Here is a 17,536-nt window from a genome sequence, read left to right as displayed (position 1 = left end):
TACCAGATATATCAGAAAATGTATGAACGAGAGGAATGGCATGCTAAAGAAGAAAGTTATCTAACTCCCCAGCTACTTCCCGCCAATATACAGGCAGGCTGTTACAGTCGGTACGACCAGGCGAGTTGCCCGTGTGGTTAGGGCCGCGCAGCTGTGAGCTTGCATCCGGGAGATAGTGGATTCGAACTCCACTGCCGGCAAACCTGAAGATGGTATTCCGTGGTTTCCCATTTTCACACCAGTCACACCAGGTTGTACCTTAAAGCCAAGGCCGCTTCCTTCACACCACTATTCATTTCCTATCCCATCGTCGCCATAAGACCTACCTGTGTCGGTGCGACGTCAAGCAAATTGAAAAAACCTCGGTACGCTGCAGTAATCCTATCTATCGGGGATGAGAGGAAACAGAAGACAAAAACACATCACAACAATGGTCAATGTAATGTTATTGTTGATAAAGTTTATGAGCTTTCTATATTGCAGGCCTTCACATCAGTTTTCTTTCGAGTCTGTGATATTAGCGTTTCCTACAAAATTATTTATATCGTAGACTGTAGTTCATTATTTTCAGACTTTACATACCGATTTTCACTAAATTCTGTTTACCCATTTTCTCGTGACTCGACGCTGATATGGACTTAGTAACAAAAATCCAAATTCATGAATATCTCTGATTATATGTATAAGGCATAAGTGATCGGAAATTTAATAACTTCTTACATAACTACTACTAACTTACGACATAACTAAAGTTATGTTAGTTGTGTAGTATTTATCGATACGACCACTAATAACATAGATAAATAACTTATTTGAGAATTACATTTCAGGCCTTCCCCTAAACTACAATTTCACTCAACGTGAATAAAATAATTTGTAGCCTAGATTGCAGTGGTTCATCAGCCGGCATTATACCGATTTTCATTAAATTCTCTTCGGCCGTTTTCTATTGATGCGCGTACATACATACATACATACATACATACATACATACATACAGACAGACAGACAGACAGACAGACAGACAGACAGACAGACAGACAGACAGACAGACAGACAGACAGACAGACAGACAGACAGACAGACAGAAATTACGGAAAAGTAAAAACTGCATTTCCTTGTAACTGTGGACATGACAGATACAGAAATATCATTCATTTCAAATTCTGAGCAATGCACAGGCAAAACATTTATTTTATACATAGATTACATTTCAGGCCGTCCCCTAAACTACCATTTCACTCAGTGCGAATAACATTATTGATAGCGTAGATTACAGCGACCTATTCCCCGACTTTGTATACCAATTTTCGTGAAGATAGGACCACTAATAAAATAAATATTTGACAATTAAAAATTTTAGGCCTTCCCCTAAACTACCATTTTTCTCAGCGTGTATAGCCTATATTGTAGCGAATTATTTCCCATCTTTGTCTAGCGATTTTCATTAAGACACGACCACTAATAACATAAATATTTGAGAATTAAATTTCAGGCCTTCCCCTAAACTACCATTTCACTCAGCGTGATTAAAATAATGTATAGCCTAGATTGTAGCAGTTCATCACCCGACTTTACATTCTGATTTTCATTAAATTCTCTTCAGCCGTTTTCTCGTGATGCATGTACATACATACAGACAGACAGACAGACAGACAGACAGACAGACAGACAGACAGAAATTACGGAAAAGTAAAAAATGCATTTTCTTGTTACTGTGGACATGACCAATACAGAAATACCATTCTTTTCAAATTCTGAGCAATGTACAGACAAAACTCTTATTTTATATATATTGTAAATTGTCAATATGGAACCACAATGAAATTTATTACATGATATAATTTCATCTCATCTTATCTTCGACACCATATTTTTAATAAATTTTGTCGATATACCTAATGTATTACCAGAATTCTGTTGTATGCCTATATGAGGGCTGTCCAACCTATTCATGTACTGGGGCACTCCTGACATTTGGCTATGGAGGTGCATGTGCCATTTGATGATGATGATAATAATAATAATAATAATAATAATAATAATAATAATAATAATAATAATAATAATAATAATAATAATAATAATATGGAAACATGAAGGCTAATATTGACTGAATATTTTTTAAACATATCGTACTTGCGTAAGTGAAATCTGGCATCGCATGTTCCCTGAAAATTAAGGAACAGTACTGCTTCTCACATTCACTATTAAAACTGTAGGTTCATAACCAGTTAGTCTTGATTAGAATCACTGTATAAAATAATAATGCAAATTAATAACTGATGTATACCCTTTGCAGTCAATATAAATTGAGGCCATGAAAATTAAATTCTTCACTGAATATAAATAAAGTTAAAATCTAAGTTAAAGAGAATAAATAAAATGCCCTTATAGACAAATAGCACACTGCTTCTTGTCACGATACAATCTGAATTCGACCGAGGATTCCGTGAGACTGTTCCATGGCCATGAACAGCTAATGATTTGTAAGAATGTTGAGAAGGAAGGATTTATGAAACACTCACAGTACGATGTTTCCTGAACTGTGTTCTAACGGGGAAATGCCAAGTGTCCACCTAGTCACTTCTTTCTCTACAACACCTAGCACTCAACAAAAAGCAGGGATTATAATGTACAGAGTTGTCACAATACATGGTGTACTTCAACATCACTCAGCATCTGAGAGAATATTCTGAAATATCAGAGGATGTGGTCAGTGGAATTAGTACAGTGAAAAACTAGGAAGAAAAAGAAGTGAATCAGAATTGTGGGATTGTCGTGGAAAAACTCAACCATTACTTGTATGTTCACAAATATTCCTAAATTTTTGGCTACAGTTAATGTTGATACAATTTAGCTTGCATTTGAAGGGTGCTAAAAAAAAAAAAAAATAGAGTATGCCAGGGGCGCCATGCCACCCATGGGCACCGCATTGGACAGGCCTGTGGAGTGCCCAGTCGCCAGTCGACTTTTTTTCCGCTCTTCATCCGACTTGATCTGTTGGGTTTGAACCAATGATCTTGGGATGTAGAAGATAGCACTCTACCATTGATCCACAGGGAATAATGATTAAGCATAGCATATATGATATTTCTCTATCAAATTCCTTGTATTATTTGATTTTATGTTTTACTCTTGTGATTGAATGTAACAATGATTATACCCCAACATTATTTGTAATGTTTCTAGAAGTTTGTGTATGAGATAATACTGACATTTTTATTGTGGATGGGAAATTTGTAGTCCTGAATGATTTCTGGGATATCGTTCTTGGTCTTAAAACTACATTTATTCCTTACATAATTAATAATTACATTTTTAAGTGCTCAAGTTATTTTATGGTGAAGCAAATGTACAGTTTTCTCCTCCTACTCTAATAGGCCACCTATATGGTTCAGAAGTTAGACACGGATCACCTGTGCTCAACATTGTTGGATTGGATTTTTGGACAGTGGAGTAGGTTGGCATTATGGATGCTTTGTTAGATTGGTTAAAGTTGTATCTCTACTGTATATTATACTTGGTTATTCCATTTGGTTTATAACTAGGCTATATTGCATAATGTGGATATTGAATGGATTTTTATCTAATTGAAACACATGAAAGAGAGATGATTTATTACCACAAATAATAATCATCAGCTACCTAAATGTACAGGTTGCCAATAACATTCAAGCAAACAAATCAAGATTTAAAATAATTCAAGGCTGTTACATAACCAAAGAATGTTGTGGTAGATTTAATCAACTTCACTACAGATGTCTCGGCAGGCTTTGGAATATCCGATCCTCATCAATGCAGGGTTCACTTGGAGTTCAGTAAAACTTGGTTAGTTTGAGCCTGAAGAGTCCAGAAAAGAAATTTGAATTAAACCGTATCTACTCAAATTCAAAATTATCCCTACTTTTTCAGTGGTTCCTAGAGTTGAGTAACAGTATAATATGTTGGAATAATACTAGAGACCATAAAACTGTAGGACAGTCATTTTATTGTAAGAAACACTTCAAAACTAAAAAATACCCGTCAATCATGACACCACAAACAGTATCAATTCTTCACAATTTGCTTAGAAAAGCTGGTGATTTTGCTTTGTTTCATTGATGGTATGTGCACAACAATTGCAAAGTCCTCAATTTTATGTATTGTACCAGGAAAAGTTGTGGGCAAAGGGCATGAGTAGGACCTCAGGGAGTGGAACTGGGTTTTGGAGCCGATACAGAGAAGGATAGTCTCGCAGAGCGAATAATAGATGGTAAATAATTTTTTTTCAAAACAATTTATTAATTTCTCACCCTGCGGTATGATTGTTGACTCAAAATTTATATTGAAATTAAATGTTGAAAATAATCTTCTGGGAAAAAAAATGGCATAAATATCATTGGTTTCAAAGTCTTTCATATGTGTGAATTTCCACCTAAAGTCTTTTTAAACCTAAGCACACTTTTATAATGGTATATGGATATGAGAAATTATTAAAAGTTTTCAGTTCTCAGTTCGTCAATCTCGTTATACAGCACACTTGAAATCCTACAGTCTTTCTACGAGAAATGAAATTGAAATTAAATTTATCACTTTTGAGAAATTATGGAAATTGTTCACACGCGACACTGAAGTTTCACTGTTCAAAATAAATGAAAAAGTTTAGTCAGTTTGTTACTCACTTATGACAAGAACTGTTGTTACCAAATGTCGAAAGATGGACATCTGGAATGTTCCATGTAGAATCAGGATCGGCGATGTTGACGTTCCCGATGAGGTGATGACAGCTGGAACTGTTGAGTTTCGCACACGAAAATTCATTTAGTGCGACTGGTTATCACTTACACTGTTGAACACTATTTATGGCGTATGTAGAATCACAGTCCTTTCTGTACTAAATACTATTTACAGTCGTTATTGAAACGTTCTTAATCACACAGTTCACACTTGAAGAAAGAAAAAAAAAGAAAGCAAGTCGATAAGCACAGTCTGTGAACACAGTCATTAAGTTAGATTTTCTGCTAATCCTGTTATATTAACTCAGAAAAGTTCTTACTTTTTCATTCAAAATATTGATGTGACGTGAATAAAGAAATATAATGCAATACTCGAGAGAAAAAAATAAGTTCTGGTGATTCTTAAGTATTAGGCTCTGTAGAAGTTTAATGTTACTTGACGTTGCCTAAGTCCACACGTAATGAAATAGTTAATATTTGTACTCCAATAAGTTCACTCGTGTTACAGTCTTAAATGTCTTTTTAGGATTATATTGTAATCGCGACGCGACATACTAACTGCAGTGCGACGTCCTTTATCGGCGATAGAATTTCGCGTTCTGGAGATACGACGAAAGTACTTCTACCGTGACTGCGCGAACATACTGTACGCGGGCCGGTCTCTTCACTATCTCACTCACACAGTTGTCTGTTTGTCCTTGTACGGTACTGTACTGTACTGCACTGCACTGGTTTGCGGGCTATCTGGCCTTGACATATATAGATACCAGCGCAGGGAGGGGTGGCAGCTCTCTCTCGGCCATGTGACCGTAATTACGTAATTTCGTTGAGACTTTAAATTGTTATAACTCAACAACCGTTTGATGAATTAATTTGAAATTTACAGGGATTAACTTTTATGATGTTTGCTATAATTCAGCGTTTGTCCCGTTGAAATTGGTTAAGGTGTTAAAAAGCTGTTAAAAGAAAAATTCTTTCAAGAAATATCTCTAGGGGAGGTGAGCTTCGAGCGACAGGTGACGTCACTTGACTCCGCCTAGCGTACTCGTAGGGTCTGGCACATACTGGAACATTCTTTACATGGATGTTCGTACGTCGGTCGGATCTTTAATGCTGGAAATAACATTTCTTTCAATTAATATGGACCAGGACCTAGGCCTTCCTGGTACATCTTCCCCTTGGTTGGACGAAAAGAAAATACGCAGGATTTTCTTTTCCAGGCTTTACTCTTCCTGTGGTACATATTGTCATTTGATGGATTAGCTGAGTTATAAATACAGGCTTACGCACTATGGCTAATGGATTCAAGTACTTAGTTACGCAAGGCGAAATTATCCCATCATCTGTCATTTTATGAATTAAGTTACGAACTTCTTCTCGATATTTCTCGGGTACGGGATATGGTTTCTTCTGATAAGGAGACAAGTCATTTACATCAAGATGATATTCATAGTCAGCTATCTCTCCAGGCTTATCATCGAATACACATGCAAATTTCTGTAGAACGTCATTTTTAGCCTCCTCCAATTTTAATTTAATTTCCGGGTCTTCAACCACACTGGCTATTGACATTATATAATCCGGACCTATAATGGAGTTCTCATTGAATATGGACTCTGCATCGTCCTCACTTTGGTCACCCTTTCTACTTTCTGCTACGGCTGGCGCAACCTCGCTCACAGCGGGCTTAATAATGTCACCACCGGCTGCTTCAAAATGGGCTCCCTTCTCTTGAACTTCCAGGTCACCTCGTCCTACCAGCTGTAGTTCTACGGAATTATTCTGTAATCTTACGAGGTTGGCATCATAGTCAATGGTTCCTTTGTATTTGATCATAAAATCTGATCCAAGTATTAAGTTGAAGTTAAGACGTGATACTACCAAAAATATGTGTTCGAACATCTGACTGTTAATTTCAAACTCTAAAAATGCCTGGGATTTACATTTAACAATCTTATCAGGAACTATCCCTCTTACTTTAATTTGAGCTGCAGGTAATAACAAAACATTGTTCTGATCTTTAAGCGAGTCTACAAGCTTATTAGAAATTAAAGAAGCTTGCGCTCCAGAATCGATGAGCGTAATCACCTGTAGGTTGCCTATGCGTACTGTTATGACAGGTAATGAACGTGTAATAATTGGCCTTAGTGTTTGTGCGTCTTCGAATAGTAATTCGGAATCGTCAATATGCCAGTAATTGATAACAGCAGTACAATAATTTGACGTTTCGTCCTCATCGTGTTCTGTAGTCAATCTCCCTATTGCGAGATCGGCGTTTTTTTTTTTATAGCGCCTGTTGGGTCAGGATCAGGTGATCTTTGTTCTCTTGGTCCGAATTGACGTTGATATTCCAGGGATGTAGCTCCAGGCTCATCAGGATTACGGTTTCTCTCCCTGATGTATTCCCGTGTGTCCTTCCATCTACTTTCGAGTTCTCGTCGTCTGGCCTCACGGTTTCCTTCAGGAGTGCTTTCGCGCTGTCTCCATGTATTCCTAGGTTGGTAAGGGTGTCTATCCTGATTCCTCTGACGTCTAAAATTCCGGAATCTGGTTGGGTTAGTAGGGCTTAATCTGCCTTCTTCACGTGTCCTGGGTTCCTCTCTCTCCGGCGGTTTTATTTCCGCAGAATTCGTATTTACTTCTCGACTCCTGTTAGTTTTCGGACTAGATTGGGTATTAGCCGTATCTAACCTACGCAAAGTAGCGTCAAAATGCTCCAATGTTGTAATGTTGGCAGCGACTAGTATTTCTTGAACATGAGGTGGATATTGAAGTGTCAGGATCTGAATAAGTTCAATATCTGGCAAAGGTGGATCTAAAAACTGGAGCTTCTTTAATTGCATTAGGCAGTAATCTGAATATCGGGAAGTATTGACTGAAGTATTGTATTTGCTAGAGTAGAGTTGCATTTTTACAAGGTGCTGTCTTTCTGAATCCCAAAAGCGTTTAAGAAGTGCCTGTTTAAAGTCGTCATAGTTTTTAAAGTTGCTCTTAAAAGCTATGAACCATGATAAGGCTCGTCCTTCTAGAAGTTTGGATACTACTCGAAGTTTCCTATCGTCCTCTACCCTATTTTCCTCCAGGTAATCGTCGACATTTAACAAAAATTCTCGAGCAGTGTATTCATCACGTCCTGAAAATTTGACTGGTTTGTCATCTGGTACTTTAATAAGGGTTGTTGTATTGTGTATTTCCCTCGACGAACCAGGAATTGTGACGTCAGTTGTATGTTCTTTAAGTTTAATTTGATTCATTTCTTCGGACAAATTTTTAATTTTAGAATTAATTGAGGTGTCTAAACTTTTTATTTCATTTCTCAAGTCAGTTTTAATGACTTGTACGTCTTTACAGAAAGCAGCTATCTGGGTATGCGTGCTATCTAGCTGTCCTGTAATACGCTTGTCGAGTTCTCCTTGCGTGCTCTTAATTAATCCTATCTCGCTTCGTAATTTACCCACGTCGCTCTTTAATGCATCTCGCAAGGTTTCCTGCACCTGAGCTAACTTTGCTTGAGTTTGTGAGATGTTACCATGGGATTCTTGAAATTCAGTTCGTAAATCTTTGAGTTCAGTAGAAAATGCTTGAACGGAAGGAAGAACATTTCTAAGATCTTTGTCTAAAGACTTGACGACCTCTGTCTTTATTTCTTCCTTAATAGACTCTAAGTTTTCAACAAACTGATCCCGCATGTTTTTCAATGTAGCTTCGACTTGTGCACTAGAATCAGTAAGTTTCTTTTCGAGGCGAGTTCCAGCTTCACGGAATCGTTGCTCGATAAGGGCACTAGATTCAGTGAGTCTTTTGTTAATGACTTTATCCGCTTCAGCAAACTTACTATCCAAGGTCCTGTCAATTTTAGAAGTTAAGTCTTCAACCTTACTATTTGACTCAGTTAACTGCGCCTGTAGTTGAGTATTTTGTGCCTGTATTTGTTGTTGAAGTTGAGCCTGTAATTGGGAATTAGACTCTACCATTTGAGCCTGCATTTGTTGTTGAAGTTGAGTATTTTGAGTCTGCATTTGTTGTTGAAGTTGAGTATTTTGAGCCTGTAGTTGAGAATTAGACTCTACCATTTGCGTATTAATTCGATCTATTTGTGTGTTCATTTGTGCTATCTGGTTATTCTGATCATTAATGCTAAGCCTGAGAGCTTCGATAGCTGCAAGTAAGTTATCCATGTTTCCGGAATCTTCGAATAAGTCAAATACAACAAATTCTTTGCAGTCAAATCCTGTGCTCGAGATATAATGACTTGAATCGAACCCTGAATGTTGCGATTATTACAAGTGCATCATTTATTATTATAGCACGGCTTCAAAATCGAGTCCTTGAAATTGCGATGTCATCTATTATTATAGTATGGCTCCAAAATCGTGCCCTTGAAGTTGGGGCGCCATCTATTATTATACTATCCTCTCTGTACCAGGAAAAGTTGTGGGCAAAGGGCATGAGTAGGACCTCAAGGAGTGGAACTGGGTTTTGGAGCCGATACAGAGAAGGATAGTCTCGCAGAGCGAATAATAGATGGTAAATAATTTTTTTTCAAAACAATTTATTAATTTCTCACCCTGCGGTATGATTGTTGACTCAAAATTTATATTGAAATTAAATGTTGAAAATAATCTTCTGGGAAAAAAAATGGCATAAATATCATTGGTTTCAAAGTCTTTCATATGTGTGAATTTCCACCTAAAGTCTTTTTAAACCTAAGCACACTTTTATAATGGTATATGGATATGAGAAATTATTAAAAGTTTTCAGTTCTCAGTTCGTCAATCTCGTTATACAGCACACTTGAAATCCTACAGTCTTTCTACGAGAAATGAAATTGAAATTAAATTTATCACTTTTGAGAAATTATGGAAATTGTTCACACGCGACACTGAAGTTTCACTGTTCAAAATAAATGAAAAAGTTTAGTCAGTTTGTTACTCACTTATGACAAGAACTGTTGTTACCAAATGTCGAAAGATGGACATCTGGAATGTTCCATGTAGAATCAGGATCGGCGATGTTGACGTTCCCGATGAGGTGATGACAGCTGGAACTGTTGAGTTTCGCACACGAAAATTCATTTAGTGCGACTGGTTATCACTTACACTGTTGAACACTATTTATGGCGTATGTAGAATCACAGTCCTTTCTGTACTAAATACTATTTACAGTCGTTATTGAAACGTTCTTAATCACACAGTTCACACTTGAAGAAAGAAAAAAAAAGAAAGCAAGTCGATAAGCACAGTCTGTGAACACAGTCATTAAGTTAGATTTTCTGCTAATCCTGTTATATTAACTCAGAAAAGTTCTTACTTTTTCATTCAAAATATTGATGTGACATGAATAAAGAAATATAATGCAATACTCGAGAGAAAAAAATAAGTTCTGGTGATTCTTAAGTATTAGGCTCTGTAGAAGTTTAATGTTACTTGACGTTGCCTAAGTCCACACGTAATGAAATAGTTAATATTTGTACTCCAATAAGTTCACTCGTGTTACAGTCTTAAATGTCTTTTTAGGATTATATTGTAATCGCGACGCGACATACTAACTGCAGTGCGACGTCCTTTATCGGCGATAGAATTTCGCGTTCTGGAGATACGACGAAAGTACTTCTACCGTGACTGCGCGAACATACTGTACGCGGGCCGGTCTCTTCACTATCTCACTCACACAGTTGTCTGTTTGTCCTTGTACGGTACTGTACTGTACTGCACTGCACTGGTTTGCGGGCTATCTGGCCTTGACATATATAGATACCAGCGCAGGGAGGGGTGGCAGCTCTCTCTCGGCCATGTGACCGTAATTACGTAATTTCGTTGAGACTTTAAATTGTTATAACTCAACAACCGTTTGATGAATTAATTTGAAATTTACAGGGATTAACTTTTATGATGTTTGCTATAATTCAGCGTTTGTCCCGTTGAAATTGGTTAAGGTGTTAAAAAGCTGTTAAAAGAAAAATTCTTTCGAGAAATATCTCTAGGGGAGGTGAGCTTCGAGCGACAGGTGACGTCACTTGACTCCGCCTAGCGTACTCGTAGGGTCTGGCACATACTGGAACATTCTTTACATGGATGTTCGTACGTCGGTCGGATCTTTAATGCTGGAAATAACATTTCTTTCAATTAATATGGACCAGGACCTAGGCCTTCCTGGTACAGTATTGATTGAAACAGATAATCACTTCTGTTTTGTTGTCCCTCTGTAGCAAAGCCTAGCCATTGTCGCTTAAATCCCCTGCAATTAATGTTGGATAGTTTACAAAGTGTCCTCATGCTCCAACTTTTAAACCTTCCGTAGCCAATGGAATGTCTGGTGACAGCTGTCGGTCACCTCCATGTGGTGTTCTGGGTGGCCTACTGAGCAGATTTTCCCTGTTATTGAAACTCAGACTTCATTACCTAGGAGGCTATTCAAGGAACATATCCTCAAGTGGCCAAGAGCTTGAACCTTTCCCAAGTTTTGGACATGGAGCACCAGCTCGATTGTACACTACTTTTCTCTTCCAGCCAGGCAGAGTTCCATCATCCTTAAACATTTTTTTTGTTGTTGAAAATATAGCATTTTAGTGTGGTATTTTTTTTACTCTGAATTATTAAACAATATAAAATTCAAATTAAGCATGAATTTATAACATTGTATTATATAAGAACGCCAAGGGACTGTGAGAAAGTTTTTGAAGAGCACTTCTCAAAAAAAAAGAAAAAAAAAAGAAAAAAAAATGTTGGGAATGTTAATTCAGGGTTATAAAATCAGCAGACGGATGCTAGCATACTTATTCAAGGAGCTTGTTAGGTCTTGTCTTGGCTTGATGAAGAGAACCCCTTGCATGTTGGTTGCAGCATTGAAACAGTCTCTTTTTTTTTTTTTGTCATGAAATTATCAGCCTTGAAGTGAAGTCTAGAAATGGAGAAAATTTGGTTTCAAGTTCTTTGTATCAAACTCAGCTTAGATCAGTTTGGTTTAGAAATATTAAAATGTTTTATTAGATTGTTGGCCTTGTTTTATTATATCGGATGATATTCAAAATATGGTTGACTGTATGGCAAGACATCAAAGTTGTGGTATAATTGGATGAAGTTATGCATCTATAGACTAAGTGCCATTTAACAAAAATTGAGATTTTAGCACTATCTTGTAGAGGAAAGCTTGAACTACTTATAATAAATTCCCCACTGCATTACAAGAGGGGATTAGTTGTCAGTTAACCGAAAACCTAAGAGACATAGCGGAAATCAGTTAATCTGTAAATTGCATCAGTAGACGATGCGACATTCCAGTTTGCATCATTAGACCACACACCTCATTCCTCACATTGCGTCACGATGACATTGTGGGAGCCCGAGTTTTTGATATTGCTAAGTTATTGAGGTGATAAGGATACATTGAATGGTTTATCAAGAGACAAAGTTCAGCGATGTATCAAGTACTTCCGAAAGTAAGGAGAAGGACAATGCTACTATTGCAGCTTGCTAAGAAGGTTACGTCGGGGAATCATTCTCTAGAAGAACTTTCTAAGGTTAGTATCAAAATGAGATTGTTGTACGGTATCTAATACAGTATGCAATGAAAGCAATATTTCTGTATCAATATATTTGTTTGAAGATGCTGCAAAGGCTTCACTGTAACTGTTTTACCATGCTATGCTAGGTAATACGTGCCAAATCAGTGAATTCCAGATCAGATTAATGAAAGCAGTGACTTTGCAGATATTGAGCATGCCCTCAAATTTCACCATCTTTTATACGCATTAGAGGACTACATAAACATCATGAGAAACTGCAGGTGGAAAAACGCTATTTATGTTCACCAGATGGAAAACATGTCATCGTTCATTTCAGTAGAATTTGAAAAAAAGACTATGAATCGGAAAACAGATGTCCATAGTTGCAAGATAAACTGGCTAAAACTAAAAGAAATCCAGCTCTTGAAATCGCAGCCATTCACTATTACATCAAAACTAAGTTTGATGGTGAATCTCGGGAAGTAAACCTAAATAAGTCGAGACTGGGACGACCATGGGAAATTATGGTTCCCTTTCATCAGGCATTAATACCTTTGTGGCCAAATGGAAAACCTATCTCTGAAGCCGAACTTGGAGACCTTAAGTCGCTGATGTACCTAATACCTGCAGAAGCAAAACAATTTTACCAGAAACTTCGAATAGATTCTAACATCGTGGACAACATAGATGGATTCAATGGAGATCCTGATTTTGAGATTGAATGAACTGAGAGTAACAATCTTATTACCTATCCAGTGTTTTGTGTGAATTTATGGCAGCAAATATTTTTTAATCACACTTTCTGTTCCTATGTTCGACTGAGATAAGTAATTAAAAATTCAGTACTTTCTTTCAGAATTGCTTTATTTTGTGATGATAATGTTTGTTAAAAGGGGCCTAACATCTTGGTCATTGGCTCCTAATGGTATGAGAGACTGCCATTCTACTTAGCAACTAATGTGTGTCTAAAGCAGAACAGAACTTACCCATAGGCTTGAAAATATCACATCAGTACAGTACTCTCAGAACCTAACAGGCCTATCTTGAAGGAAAATCCATAAGAAAATATGCATTGCATTGCATAGACTACAATGACTTATTTCTTACCATTTGTATTTGACTCATATCAGCTGAAATTTGTCAGATTAATAAGTGATTATAGCAATCACTTTAGGCAATAGCTCCCCTTCTAGAGTTTCTCCATCTAAAACTTGAATAATGTGCCAGAGTTGTGGCGCGGATCACAGTGGTTCAAGCCCTTGGCACGCCTGTCCGGACAGTAGGAGATTCAGGTTTTAATCACGACTGCGGTCACATTATATTTTTTGTTGAAGTCTTACTCAGTAGATACTCACCATTAAAGGGTTATTGGTGTGAAATTCCTTAAATTGCATCAGTAGACTAAGCGCCATTTTTTCAAGAAAATGTGTGTACTGTACGTTTAAAAATGTTGAAATTTGGTGAGACGGTACAATCAATTATCCTCTAAGACCAGGAACACCATGTTTAGCAAAATTATGTTTGCTCAAATTTACATATAAACCTAAAGTTAAATGTGAATATCTTGAAACCAACTTTTGGGGACTTTGTCTAATGATGCATAACAGCATCCTATTACACGCTGTAGACCTGATAGTGTCAGGTTGAGTTAAAAGAGTGTTTTTTTAAATAATGTTTACCCTGACTGTGGATATTAACATCACAGCATTTCAGTTTCTTTACATCCTGTTGAAGTTTTTGTCATACAGCAATATAGGTTTTTACTCCTCCAGAATTGCAGTCTAATATCACAGACGCTAAGGCCTGGTTGAAGATATAACATCTCCTAAATACACTTCTAATCAACGGCTTCCCTTCAACCATCTTCCACTACAATGACTTTAGAATTTTATATTTAATTTAATTTTCTGTGCTATGGGATATTTGTCAGAACAAACAGAACTGTAATAAAGTTACAGTAGCTTGTAGTTTTGGTATGCCAAATCCAACAAAGCGTGTAAAAATAAAATTCTGTAGCTTAGAAATTACTTCACTGCACTTCATTATGCACTCTGTATGTAATCTAGTAAAGAGAACACATGGCTTAGTAGATAAGTAGGCTTTGCTCTAATGTTATAGTACTTAAAAATAAAAATACAAATGGTGCAGGGATCAGATCGGTATGAAATGTTCTTTTGATGCTCTTTGAAAATAAGAATACTGAATACTGCCTTCATACCTTGTATGTTGAAGGTAGAGGACTAAATTGCCCTATTCAGTATGTGGTAACGACAAATATCATTCTGTAAATTTTTCTGCCCACAGGCTAGTTAGATCTTCAAGTAGCACCACCAATGGTTTTGGAATTTTAGTGTAAAGAAACTGCAAGAACTAATGGCAGTGCCATAGTGAGATATGTTTACTTCTAATTAAAGGGAATCAGGGAAATCAGCTGGCCATTAGGTACTGTACTATGTATTGAAGTGCGATAAGAAATTAATATTGTTCTGTATTTTTTTCTGTTATAGCCATTAGCGTTTGTCGTGCCTAGTGACAGGCTTTGCTCTCTCCATTCAGTTTGGTCACAAGCCATGTTGGGATATGATTTATACTCTCATGTCATTTGTACTGCATATTGGTTGAAGCCATTGCATAGGTTATCCCTTGGGTCTTGTTCCAACAATCGTATTGGTTTTTGCTCGCAGCACATGTCCCAATCCAAACTATCTTAGTCACCTATTATGTATTTTCTCCTGGATCGCCTCAATGCCAGATCGTTTTCTTTCTTATGTGTACATTACAAACATGACCCAGCCTAGTGATGTCAGCTGGTCACCGTCAAGCATGTCCATGATGCTTGGTTGTTCTACCTCTTTCTCCACTTTGCTATAGAGTGCACTAGAACCGATGACTGTGGGATGGTTCTTCGATGTGAGATGGTCTTTCATCTGGCTACCACAGGTGATAAGTCATCTTTCACCAATTCATGTAGGCTGCATTATTCCTTGAATTCACCTGTTCAGTAAGTTGGCCATCATCACTAATTATAGGCCCATGATTTTTGAACTTCATTACTTGCAGAAGATCAGTCTGTTGATTTGGATTGTTCCAATTTTTTGTGGGTTTGGCATCGTATATATACATCGTGTGATTCAGCCACCCTTCCCAATGTAGTTTTATGCAACCCACAATAATAATTCTGTCCTGAAAACATCTGCCCTGTCGGTATGCTCAGACAACACAACCGAATATCTTGTTATTTACCGTCTCACCATGATAGGACGCCGTAATATTAAACTCATATTAAACACTGGAAGGCATGAGTGTGCCTTCTAGGTCACATGAACCTGACACGCCCTCAAAACACAAAATTGATATTGTGACCGCAGTAAACTAAATACATGCTATAAGCTGCACAGTGTGCCATAGGAACCGTAGCATATTTGATAAAAGTGCAGCCTAGAGGGCTTACATGTGAGGTAGGAGATTCTAGTCCGGGGCGAAGATTCCATATTTTTGAAATATTTGTTTAATATGTATCGCATGTAATGTAAGTTCGATACCCACTTTCATGTAAATTGTGTGTGAATAAATGTGTTTGTGGCCCTAAGAAGGGCTGATTAGTTAGCAGGCCAGACACATACGGACCAGAAATAATAGGAACATAGCTGTCCTGACAATATTTTATACCGGGCGAGTTGGCCGTGCGCGTAGAGGCGCGCGGCTGTGAGCTTGCATCCGGGAGATAGTAGGTTCGAATCCCACTATCAGCAGCCCTGAAGATGGTTTTCCGTGGTTTCCCATTTTCACACCAGGCAAATGCTGGGGCTGTACCTTAATTAAGGCCACGGCCGCTTCCTTCCAACTCCTAGGCCTTTCCTATCCCATCGTCGCCATAAGACCTATCTGAGTCGGTGCGACGTAAAGCCCCTAGCAAAAAAAAAAAAATTATCGCAGCAAATGCTCGATGTGATGACGTTTCGGTCTGTGAACATTCGGGCCTGATGTCCAATAGATCGTTTTGCCACTGAAGTATTCCAGGTGTAATTGCTCGGCAGGTGCCTATGGTCTGTTATGAGAATAGTTACTTGTAACTGTTATGAGTTGCCGGGGAGCTGGTAAGGATTTTCCGGTGCTTGAATGTGAACGACATTCTTCAAATGCCCCCACAAGAAGAAGTCTAAAGGCGTTTAATCCGGTCATCTCGCAGTAGGGTTGGGCACTATGTCCCTGTTTCGGAACACTGTGCCGGTGCACAGTTATGTTCCGCTATTCCGGAACACCGAGTGTCAATTGTTCCGAAACATTCTCAAGCGAGACGGAGACACTGACTCGCTGTCCCGTCAGAAGTGCCACTATGCGCTGCCCTTCGCCTACTAGCTGACTGTGCAGTGGGTGCACGGGACACGGGACTGTAACTGCGCAGTAGAGAGAACTTCGATAGGCAACATTGCATGCTCCGCGCCAGCGGGAATGTCCCTGTACCAAACGTGCTGTGTGGTTGGTGTGTGCCTGTGTGTAGTTATGGCCATGTCCAGCATAAAGCTGCACGGAACGTGAACGAACAGTCGGAACACTGAAATTCGCGTCCAGTAATCGCGTATAAAGGCTGCTTTTAGGTTAAGATTTTTCCGGTCAATATGAAATACACATAACACGGTTACAATGGCAGTACAGGTGTTTAAAAGTAACTAATTCAATAATATTTTCACCAGTTGAATGTATCGGCCTGTATTGCGAGTAATTAGGGCCAGGATAAAACTTCACGGCACGTGACAAAGCAGTCTGAACTCTGAATGAAATACGCACCCAAAAAAATCATGTCTAAATTTTCTTTTTTGGATAAGAATGTTTTCATTCATTCTGAAATACACCTGTCACATTACACTGGCAGTACATGTGTTTACAAATGTCACAATGTTATTTTCACCAATTAAAAGTATACTCGCACAGTTGAAGAAACATTCGTCAGTACTCTATTCACATACACAATATAAAAGCGGAACACGAAAATAATAATTAACTCATACAACCGAAACACGAAGATAAAAATTAAACAGTGTATACAAAGATTAAAAATAAAACTATACAAGCAGACAAGCAGAACATGAAAATAAAAACTGTGGGATGTTTAAGTTTGAAATGTCTTGTCATTGTGCTGGTTGAAGGGCCCTTTGCAGACAAAATAGAACATAAATTGCATTTCATTCTGTCCGGTTTTCTTCTAGTAAAACAGTCCTGAACAGGACTCCGATGTGACATTATGCAAAATTTACCGTCTTTCGTACGGTTTGATTACTTTCGTGCTGTTATGCTCTTTGCACTTCGAATTTCT

The 17,536-nt window shown here is 37.9% G+C and overlaps 1 protein-coding gene across 1 annotated transcript in view; it reads left to right on the top strand.

Annotated features, from left to right (window-relative positions):
- The window catches only part of Wdr62 (WD repeat domain 62), a 459,879-nt gene that overhangs the window by 375,669 nt on the left and 66,674 nt on the right, over positions 1-17,536 (top strand). The gene's annotated exons all lie outside the window — the stretch shown is intronic.

The sequence above is a fragment of the Anabrus simplex genome, chromosome 1, assembly GCF_040414725.1.
Source record: "Anabrus simplex isolate iqAnaSimp1 chromosome 1, ASM4041472v1, whole genome shotgun sequence".
Lineage (NCBI taxonomy): Eukaryota > Metazoa > Arthropoda > Insecta > Orthoptera > Tettigoniidae > Anabrus > Anabrus simplex.
Note: the sequence above shows the minus strand (reverse complement) of the source record. Positions and strands in the feature narration are given on the sequence as shown.